Genomic DNA, 13,174 nt, shown 5'->3' with positions numbered 1-13,174 from the left:
CTGTGTGCCCTCAGACCCCTACTCCAGTACCACATATCTACAACACAAAATCCATGTGTACATGTGTGTTATCATGTGTATATGCATGTGTCTGTGTCTATGTTTGTGTTGCTTCACAGTCCCCGCTGTTCCATATGGTGTATTTTTATCTGTTTTTTAAATCAGATTCTACTGCTTGCGTCAGTTACCTGATCTGGAATAGAGTTCCATGTAATCATGGCTCTATGTAGTACTGTGTGCCTCCCATAGTCTGTTCTGGACTTGGACTGTGAAGAGACCTCTGGTGGCATGTCTTGTGGGGTATGCATGGGTGTCTGAGCTGTGTGCTAGTTGTTTAAACAGACAGCTCAGTGCTTTCAACATGTCAATACCTCTCACAAATACAAGTAGTGGTGAAGTCAATCTCTCCTCCACTTTGAGCCAAGAGATTGACATGCATATGTTTGCTCTCTGTGTACATCAAAGGGACAGCTGTGGGGCCCTGTTCTGAGCCAATTGCAATTTTCCTGAGTCCCTCTTTGTGGCACCTGACCACACGACTGAACAGTAGTCCAGGTGTGACAAAATGAGAGCCTGTAGGATCTGCCTTGTTTAATAGTTCTGTTAAGGCAGATCAGCACTTTATTATGGACCGACTTCTCCCCATCTTAGCTACTGTTTTGCTAGCACAGACTGGAATAGGGTTCTGGGATTCTTCCGATGGCATTGAGGAGTACACCACATCAATCACTGGCTTTATCAATAAGTGCATCGAGGACGTCGTCGCCCAGTAACACGAGCCTACCAGACAAGCTAAATAAATCCTATGCTCTCTTCTAGGCTGAAACATGCATGAGAGCATCAGCTGTCCCGGACGACTGTGTGATCACGCTCTCTGTAGCCGATGTGAGTAAGACCTTTAACTTCTTATGGTATAGGGGACGCTTGCGTCCCACTCTGCCAAAAGCCAGGGAAAATGCAGCGCGGCAAATTCAAATAAAATTATATAAAAATCAAGCTTTCATTAAATCACACATGTAAGATACTAAATTAAAGCTACACTTGTTGTGAATCCAGCCGACATGTCAGATTTTAAAAAGGCTTTTCGGCGAAAGCATAAGAAGCTATTATCTGTAAACAGTAAACAAAGAGGGTAGCATATTTCAACCCTGCAGGCGCTACACAAAACACAGAAATAAAAATATGCCTTACCTTTGACGAGCTTCTTTTGTTGGCACTCTAATATGTCCCACAAACATCACAATTGGTCCTTTTGTTTGATTACTTCCGTCCATATGTATCCAAAATGTCCATTTATTTGGCGCGTTTGATCCAGAAAAAAACAGCTTCCAAATTGCGCAACGTCACTACAAAATATTTCAAAAGTTGCCTGTAAACTTTGCCAAAACATTTCAAATGACTTTTGTAATACAACTTTAGGTATTTTTAAACGTTAAAAATCAAATAAATTGAAGACGGGTCTATCTGTGTTCAATACAGGAAGACAACAAACCAAGCTACTTTTCATGTCTTGCGCAACTCTCAACAGTGTTACGCAGTTCCTAGATGGCCGTACTTCTTCATTGTACAAATGAATAACCTCAATCAAATTCCAAAGACTTGTGACATCTAGTGGAAGCGGTAGAAACTGAAAACAAGTCCCCAAGAAATACCGTTTCCCAATGAGAACCCACTGAACAGACAGAGACCTAAAACAAAATAATTCTGAACGATTAGTCCTCGGGATTTTGCCTGCTACATAAGGTCTGTTATACTCACAGACATGATTCAAACAGTTTTCTATCCAAATCTACTAATAATATGCATATCTTATATTCTTGGCATGAGTAGCAGGAAGTTGAAATTAGGCATGCTATTTATCCAAAAGTGAAAATGCTGCCCCCTATACCTTAAGAAGTTAAACAGGTCAACATTCACAAGGCCGCAGGGCCAGACGGATTACCAGGATGTGTACTCCGAGCATGCGCTGACCAACTGGCAAGTGTCTTCACTGACATTTTCCATCTCTCCCTGTCTTGTGTCTGTAATACCAACATGTTTCAAGCAGACCACCATAGTCCCTGTGCACAAGAACGTTAAGGTAACCTGCCTAAATGACTACCGACCCGTAGCACTCATGTTTGTAGCCATGGCTGGTCATGGCTCACATAAACACCATTATCCCAGAAACCCTAGACCCACTCCAATTTGCATACCGCACCAACAGATCCACAGATGACTGTCACGCCCTAACCATAGTAAGCTGTTTATTCTCTGTGTTGGTTGGGGCGTGATAGTGACTTGGGTGGGTCATCTAGGTGAAATGTATGTCTATGGTGTCCTGATATGGTTCCCAATCAGAGGCAGCTGTTTATCGTTGTCTCTGATTGGGGATCATATTTACGTAGCTATTTCCCCATTGTTATTCGTGGGATCTTGTCTACATTTAGTTGCCTGAGTGCACAACAGTAGCTTCAGGTTTCGTTTGGTTGGTTGTTTGTTGTTTTGTTCAGTGTGTTTCGCTTTGGTCTACTCATTACGACGAACGTGACAATGATGCCATCTCTATTGCACTCCACACTGCCCTTTCCCACCTGGACAAAAGGAACACCTATGTGAGAATTCTATTCATTGACTACAGCTCAGCGTTCAACACCATAGTGCACTAAGCTAAGGACCCTAGGACAAAACACCTCCCTCTGCAACTAGATCCTGGACTTCCTTATCCTCAAAGTGGCAAGGGTAGGTAACAACACATCTGCCAGGCTGATCCTCAACACAGGGGCCCCGGAGGGGTGCGTGCTCAGTCCCCACCTGTACTCCCTGTTCACTCATGACTGCATGGCCAGGCATGACTCCAACACCATCATTAAGTTTGCTGATGACACAACAGTGGTAGGTCTCTGATCACCGACAACGATGAGACAGCCTATTGGGAGGAGGTCAGAGACCTGGCAGTGTGGTGCCAGAATAACAACCTATCCCTCAACATGATCAAGACAAAGGAGATGATTGTGGACTTCAGGAAAAGGAGGACATAGCATGCCTCCATTCTCATCGATTGGCCTGTAGTGGAGCAAGTTGAGAGCGTCAAGTTCCTTGGCGTCCTCATCACCAACAAACTAACATGGTCCAAGCACACCAAGACAGTCTTGAAGAGGGCACGACAAAACCTATTCCCCCTCAGGAGACTGAAAAGATTTGGCATGGGTCCTCAGATCCTTAAAAGGTTTTACAGCTGCACCATCAAGAGCATCCTGACTGGTTGCATCACTGCCTGGTATGGCAACTGCTCGGCCTTCGACCACAAGGCACTACAGAGGGTAGTGCATGTGGCCCAGTACATCACTGGGGCCAAGCTTCCTGCCATCCAGGACCTCTATACCAGGCGGTGTCAGAGGAAGGCCCTAAAAATTGTCAAAGACTCCAGCCACCCAGTCATACTGTTCTCTCTGCTACTGCACGGCAAGCAGTACCGGAGTGCCAAGTCTAAGTCCAAGAGGCTTCTAAACAGCTTCTACCCCCAAGCCATAAGACTCCTGAACAGCTAATCAAATGGCAACCCGGACTATTTGCATTGCCCCCCACCCCACCCTCTTCTACGCTGCTGCAACTCTCTGTTATTATCTATGCATAGTCACTTTAATCACTCTACCTACATGTACATATTACCTCAACTATCTCGACACAGGTGCCCCCGCATATTGACTCTGTACCGGTACCCCCTGTATATAGCCCCGCTATTGTTATTTACTGCTGCTTTTTAATTATTTGTTATTCTTGTCTCTTACTTTTTTTTGGGGGGGGGGGGTATTTTCTTAAAAATGCATTGTTGGTTAAGGGCTTGTAAGTAAGCATTTGACTGTTGTATTCGGCGCATGTGACAAACAAAATTTGATTTGATTTGTTGTATCAATATGTTTTGACCATGACAGCTTTCTCAATTTCCACATTATTTATTACAAGATTTAGTTGAGGTTTAGGGTTTAGTGAATGATTTGTCCCAAATACAATGCTTTTAGTTTTTGAAATATTTAGGACAAACTTATTCCTTGCCACCCATTCTGAAACTAACTTCAGCTCTTTGTTAAGTGTTGCAGTCATTTCAGTTGCTTAAGTAGCTGACATGTATAGTGTTGAGTCATCTGCGTACATCGACACACTGACTTTACTCAAAGCCAGTGGCATGTCGTTAGTAAATATTTAAAAAATGAAAGGGGCCTAGACAGCTGCCCTGGGGAATGCCAATAGCATTGTAAGTTTTTTCCAAAACTTTACTAAGGGTGGCTAACAGGATGATTGGTTGGCTATTTGAGCCAGTAAAGGGGGCTTTACTATTCTTAGGGGATCATTGATAAGTCATTGTCTCAATGAAGCCTTATAATGCTGTGAAAGGATCCAGGAACCCAAATGATTTGGGTGGATCCCATCCTCCTTATAAAACGTGTTTTGTTTCCAAAAGGTATCGAAATTGTCAACAAAAGTTACAGCCATTGAGCTCCAATAATCACGTAGCCAGTTGTGAAGAGAAAGAATCCTGCTAAAGCGTTCAATACCACAATTCAGAGAGGGCACAGGGCCAGATATGATGTGCATTTTATTAGTGTCTAGCAGAGTCAATCAGCTCTTATAAAAATCCAGTTTCAACTGTTCAGAGCAATAGAATCGATAGAATCGATGTCAATGTCCTAGCATGATACATTCAGGGCAGCTTAGTAATGTAATTTTCTTGTTTTCTGGCATAGGGCATTGTTTTTGCACCAGGAACAGTCACATTTTTTACCATGGAGCTGCCCAAAATCCCAGCTGGTGAGAAGGACCAGGAAATCCGCTCACTCCCACGTGTCATAGGAATGATGCAGGTCTCCATCAGATGGAAGGTTGCCGATGTCGACTTCTAAATTGTAGTAGGAGTAGGCCCAGATGCCGCAGACACAGGCACCCCCAGCGACGAAGGTGCAGGAAGATCAGGCTCCAGTGCGGCGAAAATATATGTTGTTTGTATCCGCTCCGGGCCTCTTGTTGGGGGTGTAGACTGCTTTGCAGGAAGCTGCTGTCTTTGACTTCCACGGCTCGTGACATGCTACCATCGTTGATTGCCATGCTCCTCTTGCTGTTTTTCTTCGACTCTGCTATTAGATGGGGGAGGAGAGGCAGGAGATGGCTCCCCTGGCGCATGAACTCCGGGCAACACTGGCCAGTCAGATAAAGACAAACAACAAGATGGACATGCATCCAACCCGTCTAGCCACCTCTGTAGAAAAGGTAAACATTCCACTCTGCAGTTTCTTATGTAGGCTGGCGACCTGCGTGATCAAGGAAGCCACTTCAAGCCTATAATCCTCTCAAGGAAACAATTGCTGCATTGGAACTCTGAGTGATCCAGTTTGTCCAGAAACAAAGCTTAGTAGATACAGCTCCTACAGTGCTGGAACCGTTCATTTACTTCTCCAGAGAAAGAGGACTCCATTGGAAAACTCATCTGGGACTAACTTCGTTAGCTTGATGGCTAACGTAGACTGACTAACTGCTCCTCCCTATTTAGATCCCCCTCCCTCTTAAAAGCGATGGCTATGTGTTGAGATTTAAGCCTAGATTGAATCAGATCAAGTATTAACCGGCGATAGCAGACACCTGCATAGTGGATGTTTTGGTGGTGTCGGAGGTGAAACTGAGTTGGATCCTTCAAATCGGTGAGCAGCTGCTCTTGCGATCATTAGCACAAAGCCACACCCACCCCACTCGCATTAGAGCACGTGTCAAACTCATTCCACGGAGGATCGAGTGTCTGCAGGTTTTCGCTCAATGGTCCAACAATGGTCCAGTGTTTTTCCAGCGTGAATCCTACAGTCAATATGCTGATAGAATTTAGGTGTCCTTTTACTCACATTGGTTTTGTTAAAATCCCCAGCTACAATAAATGCTGCGTCTGGATGTATGGTTTCCAGTTTGCATAAAGTCCAGTGATGTTCCTTGAGGGCCATCGTGGTATCGGCTTGAGGAGGATATACACGGCTGTGACAATAACCAAAGAGAATTATCTTGGGAGATAATACGGTCAGCATTTGATTGTGAAGAATTCTAGGCCAGGTGAACAAAAGGACTTGAGTTCCTGTATGTTGTTACGATTACTCCATGAGTCGTTAATCATGGAACATACATCCCCTTCTTCCCGGAGAGATGTTTATTCCTGTCGGCGCGATGCACTGAGAATCCAGATGGCTGTACCGACTCCGACAGTATATCCCGATAGAGCCATGCTTCCATGAAACAGAGTATGTTACAATCCCTGATGTTTCTCTGGAAAGCAACCTGATCTCGTCCAGTTTGTTATCTAGGGACTGGACATTAGCGAATAATATACTCTGAAGCGGTGGGTGGTGTGTGCGCCTCCTAAGTCTGACTAGAAGACCGCTCCGACTCTCTCTTCTCCGGCGTCGTTGTTTTGGGTCAGCCTCTGGATGGTGCAGACAAAAGATCTGCTTCGGGAAAGTTGTATTCCTGGTCGTAGTGCTGGTAAGTTAACGCCACTCCGATATCCAATAGTTATTCCCAGCTGTATGTAAATACCAATAAGATTTTCTGGGCTAACAATGTAAGAAATAATACATTCAAAAAAACTAAATACTGCTAAGTTTCCTAAGGACTAGAAGCGAGGCAGCTCTCTGTTGGCGTCATTTTAGACATTGTTATACATGTTAGGGCTAGATTCTATCAGATCTCCGCTAGTGGACACCCACATAGCAGTTGTTTTGGCAGTATCCGAGGTGCAACTGCTGTCAAATCCACAAGCGTCTCCCGGCATTAGGCCTATAGCCTCCTTGAAGCAGAAATTGCCATAGGCTGCACGACACTGCATTAAGAGAAATCCCATACAGCCTTGTTTGCAAGTTGGAACAATGGAATGTGATTTATCTATAATCTAGACCTCGATAAGGCTGATACAAATCCTCATTATTTTCTTTAATGATTTTCAATTTGATATACTAGACAACAAACACATGGCCAGTGCATTAATAAAAAGTGCAATAATTTATGTCTTTACCTAGCAATGCATGTGCGTGTGCCTGCAGTAGACTGGAGACTGCCAAGCAGCTCCCCATGACTGCTGCACAGAAATATCAGCCCACAGAGAGAAGCACAAGATTGCACTTCACTCAACTTTCTAGAGCAGTGGTCACCAATCGGTTGATTTCGATTGACTGGTCGATATCCAAGGCATTCCTAGTCGATTGACAAACATTTCTGTAAAAAACCCAACCATAAAGCCTTGTGCTCTTATTTTTTTAATCCTCTCGGGCTGTTGTCAGTAGGTGTACCCAATTCAGCTGCTGCGCATCGGGTAGGCGAATTGTTGCCATTTTGAACCATTGTATGTGTCTGAAGGTACAAACTCTACCTTCCCAGAGGGTCCAGATAGCAAAGTAAGTGCACTATACGGTTACCGCTGGCCAATCGAATGGCTCAGATGACCGTGTCAGCAGTAACTTAAAAGAAAGCTACAGCAAAATTGATACTGTGAAATTTCAAAAACATTACTAGAGAGAGACTGTCAACAAATACAGCAAAGATATGCTGTTTTTATGCATGAGCTCATGTTTAAATTCTTAATCAGCACTGTCAACACTTTCTATTCAACACTTTTATAAATCATAAAATGTGGGTTCTTCCTACTTCCACTCAGAGCTACAACAAGCACTGCAGCAGTAATGAATGAGTAGGAAAGTGTATCTACAGGCTTGCGTTATTGTTATTATTAGTGTCTTGGGTCGTTTTTAATATCGAGAAATATTTAACTTTCTCTGTTCATAGGAGTAACAACATGAATTTGTGCATGAGGCAGAAATAATGCTGTGCGACTCGAGTTCCGCCAGTGTCACCCTTACGAAAAAATATTGCAGTCAGAAATGCAGTATAACGTCCAAAATAACAGATTTTTTTACTGCAGAAACTGTGCAGTGTAACTGCAGTTAGAGTGCAGTATAACTGCAGTTCAACTACTGCGTCCAAAATACCACAGTCGACTGCAGTTAATGCACTTTTACTGCAGTTTCAAAACTGCAATTTTTTTGTAAGGGCAGTGGAGTAAAGGGAGAGCGGAGGGATGTTGAGAAGCAAACCCTCAGTCTGCTGCTCTCTTCCATCGCTGAGACTGACCATCAGATGCAGGCACCATCAGCCCAGTAAAATAAAAAGCAAATTATATAAAAGTGTGGCCAGTAACCGAAAAGTTGCTGGATAGAATCCCTGAGCTGACAAGGTAAAATCTGTCCTTCTGCCCACTTTTCCCCGGGCTCCGAAGATGTGGATGTCGATTAAGGTAGCCCCCCGCACCTCTCTGATTTAGAGGGGTTGGGTTAAATTTGTATTTATTTTTTATTTTACCTTTATTTAACCAGGTAGGCAAATTGAGAACAAGTTCTCATTTACAATTGCGACCTGGAATACAGAAGACACATTTCAGTTGAAGGTATTCAGTTGTACAACTGACTAGGTATCCCACTTTCCTTTTCAGTACTGTTTTAAATTGGTTAATGTTGCATAGGCTTACATTTTTTAAGTAATGTTAAAAAAATGTGCTAGATCTGAGCGGTAGATCTCGGCTTGCATTTTGAATCAAAGTGATCTTGACTCAGAAAATGTTGGTGACCACAGTTCTAGAGTTTTCCATTTTAACACTATAAACATTTCCCTTTACTATGGGGCAATTGTGATTGAATCAACACAATATTATCCACTTTCAGCATACTGAAACAAAACTAACTATGCAAGAGATTTTGTTGTAGGCAGATCGCTTCGGAGTAGGATTCTATTGCATTGACATGCACTATTTAGCACGTACTCTACACAGACTGGTGTGACATAAACAATCAGAGCTGTAGTAGGCCTATATGCAAATAGACCATTGCATATAGGCCTACTGCATTGTCTATATTATATGGATCTGCATTGTCTATGTTATATGGATCTGTGCCATTTACTTTGAACTGGACTGTGCTTACAACATGGACTGTGTTTACAGCACCAGCGGTTGTGAGTAGATGCACTTGTTTTGTGATCAAAGCGAGAGCTGCATGTAGCCATGTGTGCACACTTTGTTCATGTCATTTGCTAGTCAGTGAGCTATTAGCCCAGTTACAGATCATTTATAGACAGCAATAGGGGAGTGATTTCTTCCTGCAAGAGCACAAAACATATACATTTCTAGACATCTTTGAAAAGCGAATCAGGTAAAGAGCTTTTTTTGTCTTCAAGGGGCAGTGTTGTATTTTGAGAGAGGCTTGAATAAGCTAAGTAGCCAATAGGCAGAGGGTAGTATAATTTGTCTGATTCTCTGTAATGATGGTATGGGAATAACAATGCATTTTATTTTGTAGAGTGGTTTCTTGCATCAAATAACACAACAACATTTTCAGTCACCTCCTTGTCTGAAGGACAAGTGGATAAACAGGTTAATGTTAAGCCATGCATGGTTCATGGAATGTAGGCTTACATTGAACACCAAACATTGGCTGCAACTGTAGGCTGAATGACAGCTATTTTCATGTTAAAATATTATGGGATGCATTCATTCCATTATTTTTGATGGTAGGCCTACATTATGATCAAATAGCCACAGTAGCCTACATGTCCACTGTTAAAACTGTAACTTAAAGCGGGTAAAGCCTCAATGTTCACAGTAAACACGTGTTGGAAGTTGCACAGAATTTTCACAATGTTCAAGTTTGCGCTCAGCAGACCTGAAATTTGCTCTGTGCCAAACATTTTGAGGGACCATTGACTACTACTACTTTTACAGATCCACTGTCCAACCATGCAATTTATAAACTTGATCTCCACGGTAAAAAGCATATAGACATTATCTCCAAAATGTGCAAGGTTGTTGCAATATTGAAATGAGATTTCCACTGTGTCCAATAGTAATGAATGTGTCAGGAGGAGACAGACAGGCAGCCTACATAGCAAGCATTTTTGTTTGCCATTACAAACTGCAAAGTTCTCAAACTATCAACCAGCGTTTTGGTTAGTTTTGCTTTACATGGCAGTCTATATGAACAGAACTAATGACCAGAGAACGCCTGAAATTCCAATGTTTGTGAATGTAGCATCACGTTTTGTTAAATTGATGGTTCGGGAAAGAATTTAACTTTTTAATGCTGGTAACCCATTGTATAAAATAAATAATATACTCCAGTCCATGTGTTATGACATTTTTATTGTGGCTTTGCCTTACGGCTATGACCACATCACAGCCATGATAAAAATGTCATAACACATGGGCTGTTATGTATTATTACTTAAATAGCCTACACTTTCCTCATTCTGAACTTTTAACCCGAGTTGGACGTGGCTTCCTGAAAATGACTGCAGAGCAGCCGCTCACGGATTTGACAGCTCAAACTGCCAAACACCAGCTACTGTATGTGGAGCCTACGGAACGCCGTTTGGGTCTTTGCGTGTCAAAAAAAGATACACGTCAAATAACACTATTTGAATGTTAAATAAACGTTTAATTTGAGACGTCAAATAACAGTTATATTATAGAATGTTGTGTGTATGGAAGGCCAAAAGGTTCAAATCGTGTTACCCGGAACACGTCTTCACACTTGTAATTATAATTTTTCACTTGCTTTTCTCAAGTGTCAAATGTCATTTTTTTGTACATTTACAGGTGATTAGAACGCTTGTTATGGTCATTTTTACACGCGTTCATTACACCTGTGCAGTGTGTATAAAGCGTTCATTACAGCTGTTCATTGTGCATTACATGTGTTCATTAAACCTATTCAGTGTGCATTTACAGGTGATTATAACGCTTGTCTGTCTAGAGTCTCGCTCCAGAGATTGGGGGGTCTGACCCCCGCCTGTAGCCACTTCATCCAGCCAGCTCCCTGTCCCAAGGAGAAGGGGGAGAGGGCCCAGTGAGGGCCAGCAGGGGACACCACTACATTCAGTCAGCTCCCTGCACGGGCTGGGGCAACCCAGGGGGCGCTACTTCATCCAGCCAGCTTCCTGTTCCAGCTATAGAGAGAAATAGTATGGCGTATTTTTGTAGGTATTAACATGGTTCGTTCGACAGCCTATAGGGTAATATATTGTTTTTTTTTGTAGTTTTTCTGTATTATTGCCTAAAATGACTTATTTGGTAAATGCAGGCTTATTAAATGTTATATGTTTTGTTGTATGAGATAATCTTTGTCAGCTAACGTCACATTTTGTGATTTTTTTAAAGCATTTATGCACATAAAGCACAAAGGCTTCATAATTGATAAAGATCATGTTAAATGACTGATATTATCTCCTAGAAGAAAACTTATAAGCCCATCTTAACTTTACCTTTTTTTTGGCATTTTGTCATATTTCTACCATTATTACATTTACATTTGAGTAATTTAGCAGATGCTACATATACTGGGACAGCTTGTAGCATTTTCCTCACAGTAACACTTTCAGTCTTTATTAGTCCTATTACACCAAATATTTATATCGGTGGGTCCCCAGCGGGATGGTTGAGCTAATGTGGGCTAATGTGATTAGCATGAGGTTGTAAGTAACAAGAACATTTCCCAGGCCATACACATATCTGATATGGGCAGAAAGCTTAAATTCTTGTTAATCTAACGGTACTGTCCAATTTACAGTAGCTATTACAGTGGAAGAATACCATGATATTGTTTGAGGAGAGTGCATAGTTATGAACTTGAAAATGTATTAATAAACCAATTAGGCACACTTCACTAGTCTTGATACAACATTTTGAACAGAAATGCAATGGTTCATTGAATTAGTCTAAAACTTGGTGCGTACACTGCTGCCATCTAGTGGCCAAAATATATATTGCACTTAGACTCCTAAGTGACATAATGGCCTTTCTCTTGCATTTAAAAGATGGAACAAAAAAATGCATGTTTTTTCTTTGCATTATCTTTTACCAGATCTAATGTGTTATATTCTCCTACATTAATTTCACATTTCCACAAACTTCAAAGTGTTTCCTTTCAAATGGTATCAAGAATATGCATATCCTCGCTTCAGGTCCTGGGCTACAGGCAGTTAGATTTGGGTATGTCATTTTAGGTGAACATTTTAAAAAGGGGTCCTTAAGAGGTTATTAATGTATGCCCTGAAAAATCTATTCAGTTCCTCTACATTTAAATAAATGGCGGCCAACTTGAAAACAGGCTGTTGTGACTGATTTTACCTTAAATCTATAATGACTCAATGAAACTTTTCCAATGGGGCTCCTTGTTCTGTGTGAAGTTTGGTGTAGTTATCATCTATGGTACAATGTGATAATAAAGCACATCCCAGAGCTGTCAAATCTGTCTCATCAACATACCCTAAAATGCATACAGTATGACCTTTGGCTCTCCGAAAGTGGACCCATGGAGATGTCATAAACATTCCAATTATTTTATACATTATTTCATACCTCAAGTTAATAACATATCAAGTGCCTTATTTTGCAAAGATTGTTCCCTGATAATACAAAATTACATTGCATATCCTCAATGCTGTTGGTCCAAATAACCAATGCCATTTAGCTACCTCCTATAAGTGGTTATCATACCAAAACGTAACCCACAGACGTGGACCTTAATGAAAATTGTCATTAGACTTTGCCACAACAAAGTAGGAAAATGTGTGAAATTTGGCCCTCTGGGCCATGGGATGCATACTGTGTCTTCAATCATTGTGTAATCCATATTTGTCTCTTATTGTTTTTTTTATGCAATTTTTATTATGTTAACTCAGGGTGTTTGTTTTTTTACTGTGAGCAATAAAAAACAAATTCTGTTGTCATTGATATCAGAAAAGAAAAACTGACTGACTGACTGCACTACACAGACTCCCTTTGATGACAAACAAATGCCATTCTAGAGCTCAATGCCACGAATACAGTTGATCTTTTTTAATTTTCATACATCAACAATTTTGCCTCTGAAGTAACAAGCTATGAGTCTATGTGAAAATAAATCCCTTCCATCATTTATTCATTATTTTATAAAACAATGTTTCTTTAGCTTTCATCTTGAATAGTGATTTCCAACTAATTGTAATGACCCTCTAAAACAAACAGAATCCACTAGATGGGGGTGTTTTGACTAAGTACCTACTTTCCCACACACCATCTGATTGTTAGATCAATGTACTGTATTAATAGTCACTACCCTTTCCAAGACACAAAGCCTGG

Source organism: Oncorhynchus mykiss, chromosome 3 (genome assembly GCF_057628025.1).
Source record: "Oncorhynchus mykiss isolate SJ-2025 chromosome 3, ASM5762802v1, whole genome shotgun sequence".
In the NCBI taxonomy this organism is placed as follows: Eukaryota; Metazoa; Chordata; class Actinopteri; order Salmoniformes; family Salmonidae; genus Oncorhynchus; species Oncorhynchus mykiss.
Note: the sequence above shows the minus strand (reverse complement) of the source record.